Here is a 16,726-nt window from a genome sequence, read left to right as displayed (position 1 = left end):
ATCAATGTTTATTAATTGATGGAAGACTAATGTCTTATCATTACAGTCTTTCAAATGCTTGGAAGTAGTTATTACCACATTCCCTTAAGCCAGAGGTTATTTATTGGCCCTTTCAAAAAAAATCCTCAGCTCTCCCCTGGAAATCTGCTTTCTTTAACCATTTAACAGTTTTTTTAATTGAGTCATTTCAAAAAATATTTTTTAAAAAATGACACAGGTTACGATTTGCATTTTGTGTGTTTATTTGGAAAATAATATAATCACTGTGACTTTTACTCTGTTACTCAAGAGATGAAATATGTATGAATGTTTTTTTTCTAAATTTTATCATCTCTTCTTTCCTTATACTTCTACACCCCCTCATTTTTATTAAATGCCCCCCAACTGCACTGGAGGCTACTAACATTCCCCCATCTTTCCAGTGCCCCCCAGAGGGTGGTATCACTCACTTTGGGAACCTCTGCCTAAACCTTTTCTTCTCCATAAGTATGACCATTTTTCTCGATCAATTTTCTTACCACGTATTCTCAAGGTTTTCCACCACCCTGATTGCCCTCTTTTGGAAACTTTCCAGCTTCCACAAATGTGGCAGCCACAACTGATCGTAATCCTCTAGAAATGCACCAGGCCAACTGGACAACTACTATAAATCCCTGGCCATGGCTATCCAATTAACAAAGCTGGAGATTGTGCAGCTTTTAGCTTATACACTGCAGTTTGACCCTGAAGCCCACTAATCCCCCAGGATCTTTTTCCCCAGACGAACTGGTTTTCAATGATGTCTTCCCAATGTTTCATTTGTGGAGTTGATTTTGAAGCTGAGGTATAAGACTTTAAATTTTCTATTAAATTTCACTTTATTGGATTTGACTCAAAATTCCAACTTCTCAAGAAATTTTTGGATTTTGACTTTTACATCATTTATTATCATTATTTATTATTATTTATTATTTATTATATTTAATATCAGTATCTCTACATACCACCTGCAGATTTGATAAGGATGCTTTCTAAGCATTTTCTTCAAGTTATCAAAAAAATTTTTTAAGAGCTTAAGTTGGTTAATGCATTCCTTGTATGACCCCATTGGTCTTTTGTCACACTGACCACTTTAACTCATTAGAATTCTCTTCTAAATTTATTTCCTTAAAGTTTCCAAATCCACTTGGGCTAACTTAACTGATTAATTGATTCCATTGGATCCTTCCTATTCATTATCAGAACCCTTCGAAAACTGTAATTCCAACTTATAGGGTACTTGCCAGACAATGACTGGCTTTCCTTTCCTCTATCACAAACTTTATGATAGAATGTAAATTCCTCCCAAGATATTCCCCTTCCACAATAGTGAGAATCAGGTCAAGAGCAGAAGTTCCCCTCAATGATTTCTTCATCTTTTTGAAGGATGAAATAATCATGAAGGAAAGTCAACAAACTGTTAACTGCTCTGCTTTTGGCATAAAGAAAAGTGTGCCAGATGTTTGGATAATTGATGTCCCTTTCACTATTATTTCCTTCCTCTGTTCCAGGCCTGTGAAATGTTTCCCAAATTCCCCATCTATTTCTCTTTCTTTTCTTGGTAGTCTATAGCAAAACTGGATGAAAATATCATCTCTTTCTATTTCAACTGGTCGTCAGCCAAATACTATCCAATATATTTCCCAGCTTTGGTTCTTGGAATTCCTAATATATGTAATATCTTAATAAGTAATACTGCTCCACCTACTCTGCCCTGTTATCTATTTTGTGTCTTTGAAATAATACATACCCATTCACAGCAATATTTAAGTCATGAGTCCTAGCTCAAGAAGCTCATAACAGTTATGATGCCAAATTTACATACTTGCCTGATCTATTCCTTGACATCCCCTCATCCCTACCACACACACACACACACACACACACACACACACAGGTGGAAATTAGACAAATGATTTCCTATAAGGAGAGAAATAGCTGATCTGACTCTTCTATTTCCTGACTGTTGTACAGTCCTTTTAAGTCACATCTGCCTCCCTGTGAGCCTATTTGGAGTTTTCTTGGTAAAGACATTGTTTTGCTGTTTACAGATGAGGAAACTGAGGCAAACAGGGTTAAATGACTTGCCCAGGGTCACCCATCTAGTAAATGTCTGAAGCTGGATTTGAATTCAGGTCTTCCTGACTTCAGGCCTAGTGCTTTATCTACTGGGCCACATAGAAGCCATGTAGCTGTCTTTCCTGACTCTAGGCATTTATATTGTGTGTCTCATGCCTGGAATTCTCACCCTCCTCATCTCTGCCTCCCAGCTTCCCTGGCTTCCTTCAAGTCCCAAATAAAATTCTGCCTTCTTCAGGAAGTCTTTCACAACCATCTTTAATTCTAGTACCTTTCCTCTGAGATTATCCCCAATTTATCCGATATACAGCTTTTTGGACATAGCTCTTTGCATGTTGTCTGCCCAATTAAATTGTGAATACAGACTGTCTTTTACCTTCTTTGTATCCCCAAAGCTTAGCATAATGCCTGGCAAGCATTAGGTGCTTAATAAATGCTTGTCGATGAACTGATTTTTTAAATTTGAGATGGATTTTTTTTTTTTGCTTTTGAATACATGTCTTGCAAGGTGTCATAGTGGACTGAGTGCTGTATTTGGAGGCAGAAAAACCAATTTCAAATCCTACCTCATACACTTACTTGTTCTGTGACCCTAGGCAAGTCACTTCTCACAGGCTCAGTTTCTTCTTCTATAAAATGGAAGGTTATTGGGAACATCAAGTGAGCTAATATAAGTACTTTGAAAAGCTTAGAGTTCTATATACATATATACACATCTACACATACATGTGCATACACACAGACACACACATATCTATATCTATATCTACACCTACATCTACATCTATATCTATCTTTATCTCTATATCTATATAGTTATTATTACTATTACGTGAGCCATGGTTTATCACGTCATCCTGAAAACTACTAGGGAAATGATTTAATTGGAAGGGAGATTCCAAACATTATTACTGCTATTAGCTGGCATTTAAAGAGTGCTTAAAGTTGCTAAAGGGCTTTACATGTGTTTTCTTATTTGTTCCTTCTAACAACCTTGTGAAGTAGGAGCTATTATCATCCCAATTTTATAGGTGATGAAATTGAGACATGGAAATGTTGAGTGACTTGTCCAGGGTCACCTAGTTAGTGAATGACTGAGGCAGGATTTTCATTTAGGGCTTCCAGACTCCCAAGTCTAGCACTCAATGCACTGTGCTATGTAGCTGCTTGATATCTAAAGGAAACAACCACCTATATGCACTAACCTTAAACAAATATCCATGTTTGGGGGCTGGGGAGAGCTCCGGTAATGCACCAAAGAACCTGCCATTTTCCAGAGTAGATAACACCAGGCATATGGCAAGCTCCCAGGAGAAGTACAGCTAATCACATCAGCCAATAAAGAACAAACATTTCTCTTGTTATTATTAGAACATTAATTCCCACAGTAATATTTTAATTGGTCTTGAAAGGAGCAAGGGCAGGTGGTACATGTGCATCACACACGTGCATGCCATGCACACACATGCACACATACATTAATGAAATCAGCTTTGCTTTTATTTAGGATCCTAACTGGAATGCCATTGTCTAGCTTTACATCTGGTAAGAAAGCCCCAGTTTGCCACTTCTTAACCATGGCTTCTGTGGAGTGGTTTGGAAATTGAATTTAAAATGAAGAAATCCGTTAGCTCCCATAATATCATGGGGCCTTGGGGACAGTTCCCAACTTTCACAAAAAGGAATTCAATCACAGAGGTGTATGAAGTCATTCATTCCAACCCATACCTTACAAAGGTGATTAAAAATCCTTCCCAAAACACGTAAGAGAGTGGTCATCCAACCATCAATTGAAGATATTTAGGGAGGGGAACCTCCCTAGGTGGGCTAGTCTCAGAGGAAAGGTACTAGAATTAAGGATGGTTGTGAAAGACTTCCTGAAGATGGTAGGATTTTATATGGGATTTGAAGGAAGCCAGGGAAGCTAGGAGGCAGAGATTAGGAGGGTGAGAATTCCAGGTATGAGAGACACAGTGGAAGAGCCATTACTGGGCAGCTAGGTGGCCCAGTAGATAGAGCATCAAGTCTGAAGTTGGGAAGACCTGAATTCAAATCCAACCTCAGGCACTTTCTAGCTATGTGACCATGAGCAAGTTACTTAACCCTGTTTACCTCAGTTTCCTCATCTGTAAATAGAAAAAGAATATCTTTCCCAAGAAAACCCCAAATGGGGTCACAGAGAGTCAGACATGACTAAAAAATGACTGAACAAGAATTGTGAAATAGAATAGAAGATTCAGATCAGTAGGTGCTGATCTAAAATCCTGGAGGCTGTTTCTCTCCTTATGGGAAATTATTGGTCTAATTCCCACCTCTCCTTGCTCTCACCATTGGAGTTTCTTTTTGTTTCTTTTTTCCTTACACCAAACCAATATATGATTCTCCATAGCTTTCTGCCTCTGGTTCTTAGGTCTATCATGGAAAGCCAAAGATAATAAGCCTAATCCCTCTTCTACAAGACAGTCCTTCAAATATTTGAAGACAAATCCCACTCATCGATTTGGCCAAGCAATAATCTGCGGGTTAAATATCCTAGTTCCTTTAACTGTTGTCATATGCATCATCTTTGGATCCCTCACCATCTTGGTTTCCCTTCTCTGGACAAGGAACTATTAGGTGGCACCTTAGATAGAATATTGGACTTGGAGTCAGGAGGACCTGAGTTCAAATCGTGTCTCAGACACTGTAGCTATGTGACCCTGGGCAAATCACTTAAACTTTCTATTTTGGTTTCCCCATCAGTAAAATAGAAATAGCAGTAACATGAATTACTTCCCAAGGTTGTTGTGAGGCTTAAATGAAAAGACATATGGAAATATACTTCATTCAAATGTTCCTTCATTTCCTTGTATTTTCTTCTTTGTAGTTCTCCATCACTCCATAGGAACCTTGTCATCCTACTAGATCACTTCAGCCCTGGAGCTCACACCTCCTGACTACCCTCTGCCCCTAGGGCCTATCCCTCTGACTGGCCAGTGGGAGCTTCTCCCAGAATCTCCATTTAAGGAAGGAGCCCAGGCCAGACATCTCTTGATTTTCCACCTGGCTTTACTCCTGACTTCTCCAACATTGTTGTTGTAAATTGTTGTTCATCCTTAGCTCTTCAAGAGGACTGATGACACCACAAGGGTGACATCTTAGCTTGCTTGTGAGTTGGATTTAAGTGAGACAGTGTTTCCCAGTCACCAGCCTCGTCCTCTCCTCCAGAGTCATTGGAGTCCAGTGACAAGACAAGAGTCAAAATGACCGGCTAGCTCTTCTCCAACATGGCCCCTGTTCTAGTACCTTCCTTCTCTCCTATTTCATCAATTTCCAAGTCTCCTTTTGCCTCTGTGTGTATGTGTGTGTGTGTCTGTGTGTGTCTGTGTGTGTGGTCCTTCCCTATTAGATTGTAAGCAACTCTCTTTCCTTTGCATATTTGTGTTCCAAGCACTTAGCACAGTTCCTGGCACCTAGTAGGAACTTATGGAAGCTATGTAACATAGTGGATAGAGTGCCAGGCCTGGGGTCAGGAAGACTCATCTTTGTGAGTTCAAATCCAGCCTCAGACATGTACTAGATGTATGACCTTGGGCAAGTCATTTAACCCTGTTTGCTTCAATTTCATCATCTGTAAAATGAGCTGGAGAAAGAAATGGTAATAACTCTAGTATCTCTGCCAAGAAAACCCCAAATGGAATCATGGAGAGTCAGATATGACTGAATATAACTGAACAACAAGTATGTGCTTAATGTTTATTGGCTGACTGTGTACTTTGTAACCCTTAAAGTACTCTTAAAATGCTAATTGTGTATATGGTCAGTGACCTTCCCGTTCTGTCCTTGGAATACGTTAACACACAGTTAGACAGAGGGACTGAAGATGGAACTTTCAACCTTGCCATTTGCTTTGGAAATCCCAGGAAATCAATCAACCAGCATTGATTTAGCACATACTAGGTGTACACTGTTCTAGGCAGCGTACACATTGTAGGAGAGACAAAGGACATAAATAGTCCCTAGCCTCAAGGAGCTAACATTCTCTTGGAGGAGGCAATATATACATATACGTATATATGAAGGAAGTAGAAAATAAAAAAATATATAGTTAAGGAAGGTAGGCATTCTAATCAAGGGAGTCAGTGTACAGAGATGGAATTGGGCTTCATGGGGAAGACAATAAAAAGAAAACCAATACGTTGATCATGTCACTCTCTTCCTCAATGCCACTTAGTGTGTCTCCATTGCTTCAGGGGCAAAACACAAACTCCTCTTCATGAGTTTAAAACACTAAAGTTGTTATACAAATATAATAGACTATTACTGTGCCATTAATCAGTGATGAATATGAAGAATACAGAAAAAAGGAAGTCACATAAATGGACACAAAAAGAAGTAAAAAAGGAAAATGATATCTATGACTTTAATAATAGAAATGTAAAGAACTACAATAAAATTTGGGAAACGATTTCTATAAAATTATAATGACCAAGTTTGGCTCCCAAAGATGAGAATGATATATGAGCTAATACCTAAGAAGATACCTCTTTTTTACACCCCTGCCCCACTTTCTTTGAAAAATTATGGGATTGTAGCTGTGAAACTCTGCATATACATCCAGACTTAGTTGATATGGTAGTTAATTTTGGGGAAGTGATTTGTTTTGTTCTCTCATGTTAGGTTCCTGCCTTAAGGAATGAATATAAAAGGAAGAAGCTAAGGGTCTCAATTCAAGATTTTGGAGGAAGCATGATGTTTCAGCGTACTCCTGAGGAGTCAAGGGAGGATGGGGTAATGGTAGAGAAGGGACTTATCAAGGCATATCCCTGTATTTATGGGCATCTCAGAGCAGAAGACCCAGACAGAGGCATGAACCAACAAAAAGGTTGAGTCTTTCTCCAATATCCTCTAGGTGCTTACCTATCCATAGATGCTGTACCATCATCTGGTGTTTTGTTATCCAAACTAGCAGTAGGGAACCTGCCTCCTCTAGGCCACATGTGGCCCTCTAGGTCCTTAAGTGGGACCCTTTGACTGAATCCAGACTTCACAGAACAAATCTCTAGGTCAAGTACAGCCCTGTGACTGAATTCAAACTTCACAGAAGTTCACAAATTTATTTTGTGAAGTTTGGATTCAGTCACAGGACCTTACTTGAGGAGCTAGAGGACCACATGTGTCCTCAAGGCTACAGGTTCCCTCCCCTGATCCAAAAATTTCCAGGAATCCTAATTTTACCTCAACTACAAAAAAGCCAGGGCTCAACTAGAGATAGGTATAAATGCAAACTTACACAAGGACCCCAATCTCTGTTTAATTGTTAGGAATTTTCTAATAGGAGAAACTATTTGCATAGTTATTGTGATAGAACTTATAACCGTTTGTATAAAATAAACTCCCGAAAGCTGAAGAGGAGGAAACCACAGGGACTTTGTGATTTTTTGTTGTTCAGTTGATTCAGTCCTGTCTGACTCTTCTTGACTCCATTTGGGATTTTCCTGGCAAATATCCTGGAGTGGTTTGCCATTTCCTTCTCCAGTTCATTTTACAGATGAAGAAACTGAGGTAAACAAGGTTATGTGATTTGTCTAGAGTCACATAGCTAGTAAATGTCTGGGATAGGAATTGAACTCAGATTTTCTTGACTCCAGGCCCAGTGCTCCATCTACCATGTCACCTAGCTGCCTCTTTGGACTTATATTGCCTCCTAAGCTTAAAATGAGTGAATTATTTTAACAGGGTGCTATAATTCATTAATGTCATTGTTACTGTTGCCTCTTCAAGTTATTATTGGGAGCTTATCTTTATTATGGGCATCTAGGTGGCACAGTGGATATGGTGCTGGGCCTGGAGTTAGGGAGACCTGAGTTCCAATGAAGCCTCAGTAGTTGTGTGACCTGGGCAAGTCACATAACCCATTTGTCTGAGTTTCCTCAATGGCATGTACCTCAAAGGACTATTGTGAGGGTCAGATGAGAGATATTTGTAAAACACTCAGCATAGTGCCTGGCAACTAGTAGTTGTTATGTAAATCCTTACCCCTCTGCCCCACCTTTACCAGTGTATATATCCCCCAAAAGAACATGAGCTTCTAGAGATCATGCATAGTTTAATTTTCATATGTATATTCCCAGCACCTCCCGTGGTGTCTTGCACACAGAAGGTGCTTAATAGATGGTTGTTAATATGTTTCATTGAAAACACTAGGGGCTAAGTGCCGGAATGAGCTTTGCCTTGGTACTCCCAGCAGGATTCCTGCTAGTGAAGTAGCGGCCGATGGATGTATGAGCTTTGGTTCTTCACTGCCTGTTGGAGGAAACAGACTTTTGCCTGTTTCTTCCTAATGGGAGTTAGAACTAGACTGAATTTCAAATGCTCCCTAAATGAAGGAACCAGATATGCCCATTAGAGTTTTTATCCTGTTCGCATTTCATATCACAATAAAATGTCAGAAGGAGGAGGAAAAAGGGAGCAGAGTTTTGATATTATTACTTTGAACTTTTCTCACTTATATTCCCATGAAGCATGACATTTACTGGTAAAACAAAAAAAAAAAAGAAAGAGAAAATAGGGAAGGATCGGGGTATACACATTGATAATCTCCTTAATCATCTTGGTCCCTCATTTTCTATATCATTTTTCATGTTTCAAAGAAGGTCCAAGGTGGGGGGTCTCCATTCCTTTCCTGGAGGGAATTTCATTCCACTATACCTATTATATATGATTTCCTTTTTCACCTAGAGAGGTTACTCTCTTCAGTTTTCCTATCTATAAAATGCGGACAATCATAGCACCTAGATCATGAGCTTATTCAGAGGCTCAGATAAGATATCTGTAGTCATTTTGGAAATGTTAAAGGGTTAAGTAAATATCAGCTGTTATACTATTCAAATTCATGGACCTATGTCCTATGCCTCGGGGGTGTGGGGAGAAAGACTGGGCTTACTCTGTCACTCTTGCTGAATCTCCTTGACTCCTAGATATTTCTGACACAAGATGTTCTTTGTGGTTTATAGAGGTAATATGGCGCAGTGGGAATAGTGTGGAGTTTGGAGAAGAAGGATCTGGGTTCAAATACCAAGCCTGTCACTTGCTACCTGCCTCAGTTTCTTCATCTGTGAAAGGAGGTTTGACTTGAGCCTATGATTCTATGAACCATGCCATACAAGGATCATTTGAAGGATATGGGGTTGTTCAGCCTGAAGAAAAGACCATCTCATAAGCAGCATAATATCTGCTTTTATGTTCTTGAAGCAGTGCCATATGGAAGAGGTATTTCACTGATTTTGCTTGGCCCCAGAGGGTATAGTGCTTAGAAATTACAAAGAGGCAGCTTTTGGTTTTGGTGGGACCCATGGTACCATAGCTTACTCAACATTGATTAAGATAGAGGGTTAGCATATACATCCAAATCTATGGCTCACCAGGATCATCTCATTTTCTTTTAATGGAACAGAGTTGGGATCTTTTTTCTTCTCCCCTGGGCATCATCTTCTCCAGTTTGTTTTGATCTGACTCAAGCAGCCTGATTTGGGAAGTCAGAATAGGATTCCCCTCTAAGTAGCTGAATCATGGAGGACTTGTCAAAATACTTTGACTCATTCTAAGCCCCAGGCTGCCCGAGGAGCACCTTTCTTTGACTGAATCTCCAAGAAGGTATTGGGAGGAGTCACAATTTTAACTGCTCATTCACAACCTGTACCTGGGGGAGGGAGTGTGGAAATGTGTCAAGGAGTGGGAATTAGATGACATGAATTCTATCTAGTACCCACTCTACCACTAACTCATTGTGCGATGTTGAGAAGGTTCCTTCCCTTCTCTGGGCAATGACATTGATTTTCCTATCCTATAAGATAAGGTGAAGTTAGCTAGGAGAGCTCTAAGATTTCATACTTATTAAAAATGTTAATTTGACCCATTCATTGGCCATCATATATAGAATGTAAACTTCTTGAGATGGAGGATGACTTAATTTTTGAATGTATGTTCCCAACATTGTATGTTCCTACAGTGTCATGAATACAGTAGGTACTTAATAACTGCTTGTTAAATTGTTGCTAGGCACTTGTTTTAGTGCCCCCTGCCCCAAGAATGTAAGATCCTTAAGGGAAGAGACTGACTTTGTTGGTTTTTTTTTTGTATCCCCAGGGCATAGTCCAGTGCCGGCCAAATAGTAAGTGCTTCATTAATGCTTTTCAATAATTTAATTCATTCATTGTTATTAGTCAATCCAGAAGTATTCATTAAGCACCTACATTGAGAATACTGTGCTAGGAGCTGTGGTTATAAATACAAAAAATATGGAGCAATTTCTAATCTCAAGAAGCTTACATTCTATCAGAGAGACAGCACACATATATAATTATGTACATGTGCCATACACACCAACATAGATATACACATGTGTGTATATGTGTGTGTGTTTAATCATTTCTCAATTGTGTCCAACTCTTTGTGACCCCATCTTGGGGCTTTCTTGGCAAAGACTTTGGAGAGGTTTGCATTTCCTTCTCCAGCTCATTTTACAGATGAGGAAACTGAGGCAAATAGGGAGAAGTGATCTGCCAAGGGTCAAACAGCTAGTAAGTGTCTGGGTTTGGATTTGAACTAGGTCTTCCTGACTCCAGGCCCAGTTCTCTATCCACTGCACCACCTAGCTACCCTATGTGTGTGTATATATGTATGTAATATACCCATATCCATATATGCATATACACATACATATTACATATATACAAATACATGTGTATGTGTGTATATGTGTATGTACATGTACATGCATACCTGCACACATATATATATATATATACACACATACATATATAGAGGGTATTCCAAAAATATTGATACATTTTTAAACTATTAAAGCTTAAATGTATAATTAAGTGTATATGTTAAGTGTTTATATGTATGTCTTGGCAGCTAGATGGTGCGGTGGACGGAATGCTAGGCCTGAAGTGAGGAAGATTCATCTTCCTGGGTTCAAATCTGGCCTCAGGCACCTCCTAGCTGTGTGACCCTGGGCAAGTCACTTAACCCTTTTTGCCTCAGTTTCCTTACCTGTAAAATGATCTGGAGAAGGAAATGGCAAACCACTCCAGTATCTTTGCCAAGGAAACTCTAAATGGGATCACAAAGACTTTGATGTGACTGAAAAATGACTGAATAACAACAACAAAAATGTATATGTCTATTGGGTGTATGTATTTGTGTGATTATATTTATATGGATATGTCTGTCTATTTATCTATCTACTTATATACATGTTCCCATGCACACATACAGGTTGTGTCCCAAAAGTCTCATTCTCTCTCTCCTTTCTCTCCCTCTCTCTCTCTCTCTCTCTCTCTCTCTCTCTCTCTCTCTTTCTCTCTCTATGTCTCTGTCTCTCTCTCCTTTTCCTTTTCTTTCCATAATCCATATGTATGTGTGTGCCTGTGTGTATCTTTCTATATAGATATAGATATACACACAAATATTCATAAACATATATTTTTGAAACAGACATACACATATATATTGCACATACATAGATATTATACATACATACGTACATACATACATACATACATACATGGACATAGATCAAATACAAGTAGAAGATAGCTAGGTAGGAAGAACACTGACAGCTTGGAAGATCACTATAGTTTTATGTAGAAGGTTGTCTTGAATTTTGAAGGAAGGAAATGAAAAATTCTATAAGGCAGAGTTGAGGAGAGACTGCACTTTAGGCATGGTGGATGGTATTGCCTAGCACCGAAGGAGAGATGGAGTGTAGTGAGTGAGAAACAGGGAGACAGAAGTTTCAACTGAATATAGAAAGCACCTCCACTGTACAAAGCATGGTAGATACTAAGGCAAAAATAAAAGATGAATTTTAATAACATTTTATTCTACCTACCCTCTTGGGTTTATTTTGAGGGTCAAGTTAGATAAAGTAAATAAACCTGAAATCACTACATGAATCCAAGGTAGGATTAATTAACATCACCATCACCATCACCATCACCATCACCATCACCATCACCATCACCATCACCATCACCATCACTATCATCACCATCACTATCATCACCATCACCATCACCATCACCATCACCATCACCATCACCATCACCATCACCATCACCATCACTATCATCACCATCACCATCACCATCACCATCACCATCACCATCACCATCACCATCACCATCACCATCACCATCACTACTATCACCATCACCATCACCATCACCATCACCATCACCATCACCATCATCATCAATTGATCTGATGCCTTTTCTCGCATCCCAGCTTATGACTGCAAAAGAGCCAGTTCCAGCCCTTCAGTGTCTCCTGGAGTCATCTTCCCTCTCCGACTCTGTGGCAAACCATCATAATACTTCTTCAGTCTTATGTACCACAAATAGAACTTATCAAATCTCTCCTATTTGGCCTTATTTTTCAGTATCTCTTTTTCTCTGAATTTTGTTCCTGGCCAATAAATCGAATTGCTCTGTGCCTCCTTTCCTAGCCTTGCTCCTGCTGCTATGCTACAGTGATTTTGATCTCTATAAGTGAGTCCAATTTAGCTGATTCATCTCTCGTGTTTAATTTTTATGTTAACATAACAAGGTTATGCAACCGAACAGGAAAGGCCAGAGACCAAATTCATAATTTATGGGTGGCAGTTACGGTTTAGGGGGAAAAATCTTGAAAGAAATAGGTTAAAAAGAGAAGGCTCAGGCAAAGATTTTATCTTGTGGGCTTGGGAAGCTTTCAATTTCATACAAAAAATAAAATAAGGTAAAAACTATTAGCATTTAACACCATGTCAGGATTCACATAAATCAGGCTAAGGTCTGAGTTAAAGTAGTTTTTAGAATTAATAAGTTCAATCAAATTAATAATTGATAAGTTCATTGAGGTATTTAGCAGGACAGAAAGACATAGTGTTACCTTCACGTATGAATTTTCTTGGAACCATGAACTATACAATCTGAGTGATTCTTCAAAAAATGAGCACCAAACCTTTGATATGTATCTTTTCTCTTTGAAGTTTAGAGGGAACATGTGCCAACTTTCTTAGCTTCTCTCCCTCTAGCAGGTCAGTGCCCAAGGAGCCATCTCTACCTTGGAGTGGGCAGTCATTAAACTGGAATTGGCTTTGAGGAAACTACGTACTTTTTGTTTGTTTTTTTGTTTGGGGGGTGTCTAGCCTGAAACTCTCAGCATGAAATATTAAGTTGCTGATAAAATGGCATATTAGATCTTCTGTAGGCACCTTGACTGTCTCTGCTGGAGAGTGTCTGGAGGAGTTGATAAAATCTCTACTTTGGTTTCTGTAGATCCAGTCAAACAAGATTCCAGTTGTTTCACAGTTGATCATTTTAGATCTGGAATTTATTGATTAGGATGATGCATTTTAAGAAGTCAACAAGCATTTATTAAGTACTTACTACATGCCAGTTTTATTGTGCTAACCACTGAGGATGCAAAGAAAGGTATATTGAAAAAAAGAAAAAGAACGGTAAATAAGCCATGACTGATGGCTAAAACTGATGGTTCACATAGACAAGATTTGATCCTAAAGGATCCTTAATAATGATTTTTTGATGTGTACATCCCAGTCAGAAGTCTTCCTGGAAGCACTGGACTTAGATTTATTTCTAGGTCTTCCCTAAACCTATTCACTACTTCTATAAGCATCTGAGGCCACCAAGGCACTGATATGGTTCATATTTATTAAAAGGCAAGCATATGAATTAATGACTTGGCCCAATTAACAAGGCATTGACTATATTTTCTATAGCCCTCCCTTCAGAAGGTAAGGCATAATTCTTGGTGGATAGGTGGGAGGGGAAGAGGGGAGAGACATAAAATAACCCTCTACACTAAAGGGGGAAAGCCCAATAGCATGAGGGAAATTGGGGACCTTCATGAAAGACAATGTTAGAGACTCTTTGCTTATTTGCTTCTCTGTGGAGTCTCAGGGAAGGGAATAAGCATTTATATATCACCTACTATGTGCCAGGCACTGTGCTAAGTGTTTGCAAATATTACCCCTTTTGATCCTCATAATAACATTGCAAGGTAGGTGCTGCTATCAGCTTCATTTAAAGGTCAGGAAGTGCAGGCAAATCATTATCATGTGACATTGATTGAATGTCTTTTTGTGCTTCACCATCCTGGTTATTCTTTCTTAGCAATGTCCAGTTCAGCAACATCCTACTTGAACTGTGGCATGCAGACAGAATGCAATACTTCAGATGGGGTCTGATGAGGGTCAAGTTCAGTAGTATTAACACCTCCATATTTGGGAAGCTTTATTTCTCTGCATGCAGCCAAAGAGCACGTAAGGCTTGTTTTGTTTTGTTTTAGTTGCCACATATACTGCTGAATCATATTGACCTGTGGTCCACTAAAACCCCCAAATCATTTTTCAGAATAATCAATCAATAAATATTTATTAAGCCCATGTTGTGTTAAGCCCTGGAGATTAAAAAGGCAAAAGACAGTCTCTGCCCTCAAGGATCTTACACTTTAATAAACAGTCATAGTCTAATTATGTCTCTTAACATTTTATAATCGTGGAGTTTATTGTTTTGGAAACAAGGAACACATTTTATGTTCAACCTATTGAATTTCATCTTATGTGATTTAGTCCAGTTGTCTAGACTAGAATATTCTTAATCTGGAATCTGTGAACTTAAAAAAAACATATAGTATTTCAATATTATTGGTTTCCCTTTTAATCCTAATGCTTTTATTGGAGTAGTGGTCCCTACCATATTTTGGTTGCCCAAGGAAACCAAATACAGAAGAGGTTGAAAGCCCTTGGTCTAGATTGTCATGATAATTATCTATCCCAAATCTGTTGTTGAATGTATATATTATCTTTCATACATTTGTGTCATCTGCAAATGTGACGAATACACCATTTACTAAGTCATTGATAAAAATGTTAAATGGCGCATGGCCACAGGCAAATCCTTGGGGGACTCCTGTGGTGCCCTCCTAACCTGTGGACACTGAAATGTTGAAGATTGCTCTTTGATTCTGACTAGCCAACCTTTTCCAAATGCTTCTGATTTTATTTCTGTCTGACCCATAGCCCTATATATTTTCCATAAGAGTTATGTGAGATATTTGAACAAAAGATTTTCTAGCATGTAGGCAAACTATGTTTTGGGTCAGCTAAATGGCATAGTGAATAGAGCTCCAGGCCTGGAGTTGGGAAGACCTGAATTGTAATCTAGACTCAAACACTTACTAGCTGTGAGACCCTGGGAAAGTCACTTAACCTGGTTTGCCTCAGTTTCTTCATCTATAAATTGAACTGGAGAAGGAAATGGAAAATCACAGCAGTATCTTTGCCAAGAAAATCCTAAATGGAGTCATGAAGCATTGGAAATGTCTGAAATGACTGAACACCAACAAAAAAATCATGTTTATGGTATTTACTTCATTTACTATTTTACTTATCTTCTCCAAAAGAAAATAGGAAATGAAGCTAGTCAGGTGTGACTTGGCCCTGACAAAGCCCTGTTGGCTCTTGGTAATCATTACTTTTCTTTCCAGTCATCTCTTTAATAGCTCTGTCCTCTCTAAACTCTGATAGAAAGTGAAAGCACAAATCTCTTAGTCTGCAACCTTATCCATCTTCCACATAGATGCACAAGGTTAGGCCCTCTGCTTTCTATCTTGGGGCCTTATTTGGACAGAGAGAAGTAAAAGAAGGATGATGGTGCCATGAGTTGTCAGCGCCTTCTCTGATCACTGGATGGAGTCAGGCCTCCTATATCAACTACCCTTCAAGGAAGTAAATGGACACTTATTTGGAAATAGAGTAGTATGAATAGGCTGCTGGACTTCGAGGCAGGAAATCTGGATTTGAATCCAGCCTCGTATATTTACTGACTATGTGACATTTGGAAAGTCACATGACTCCTCTGAGCCTCAACTTAATCATCTATAAAGTAGCAATGATAACAACACTTATCTCACAGGGCTATGTTGTAAGAGTCAAATGATTCAATCCTCATGTGACCTATGACTATGTGCCAACTCACCTGGTTTTCCTGGAGAGGAAATGCAGCTCAGAAAGGTACACGTATTCAATTAAATTGTATCCACAGTGATTGATATGTACTGTGGAGATGAGTTGTAGAGGCTGAGAATTGATTTTTCATGGAAGCAGAAGACTTAGAGTCATGGGACCTGAGCTCAAATACCAGCTTTGTCCCTCACTATTTGTGTAGCTGTGGATGTGACACTTACTTCCCTAGACTTCAGTTTCCTCCTCTCTAAGGTGAAAGCATTAGATTGATGAGCACTAAAGTGCCTTCTCACTTTAAATCTATGATCTGATAATATCCTGATTCCACTGCGGCTTTGTCTACCATCTTACTGTCTTGGATAGGTATTTCTCTTTTTCTAGACTTCAGATTATTGATGTATCACATGCACCACATGATATTGATCTCTCTCTCCCTCTGTCTCTCTGTCTCTCTCTGTCTCTCTCTGACCCTCTTTCTCTCTCTCTCCTTTCTCTCTCTCTCTCTGTCTCTCTCTGACCCTCTTTCTCTCTCTCTCCTTTCTCTCTCTCTCTCTGTCTCTCTCTGTCTCTCTGTCTCTGTCTCTCTGTCTCTTCTCTATCGTCTCTCGC

The sequence above is a fragment of the Trichosurus vulpecula genome, chromosome 2 (genome assembly GCF_011100635.1).
Source record: "Trichosurus vulpecula isolate mTriVul1 chromosome 2, mTriVul1.pri, whole genome shotgun sequence".
Classification (NCBI taxonomy): Eukaryota; Metazoa; Chordata; class Mammalia; order Diprotodontia; family Phalangeridae; genus Trichosurus; species Trichosurus vulpecula.
This window is presented reverse-complemented; position numbering follows the sequence as displayed.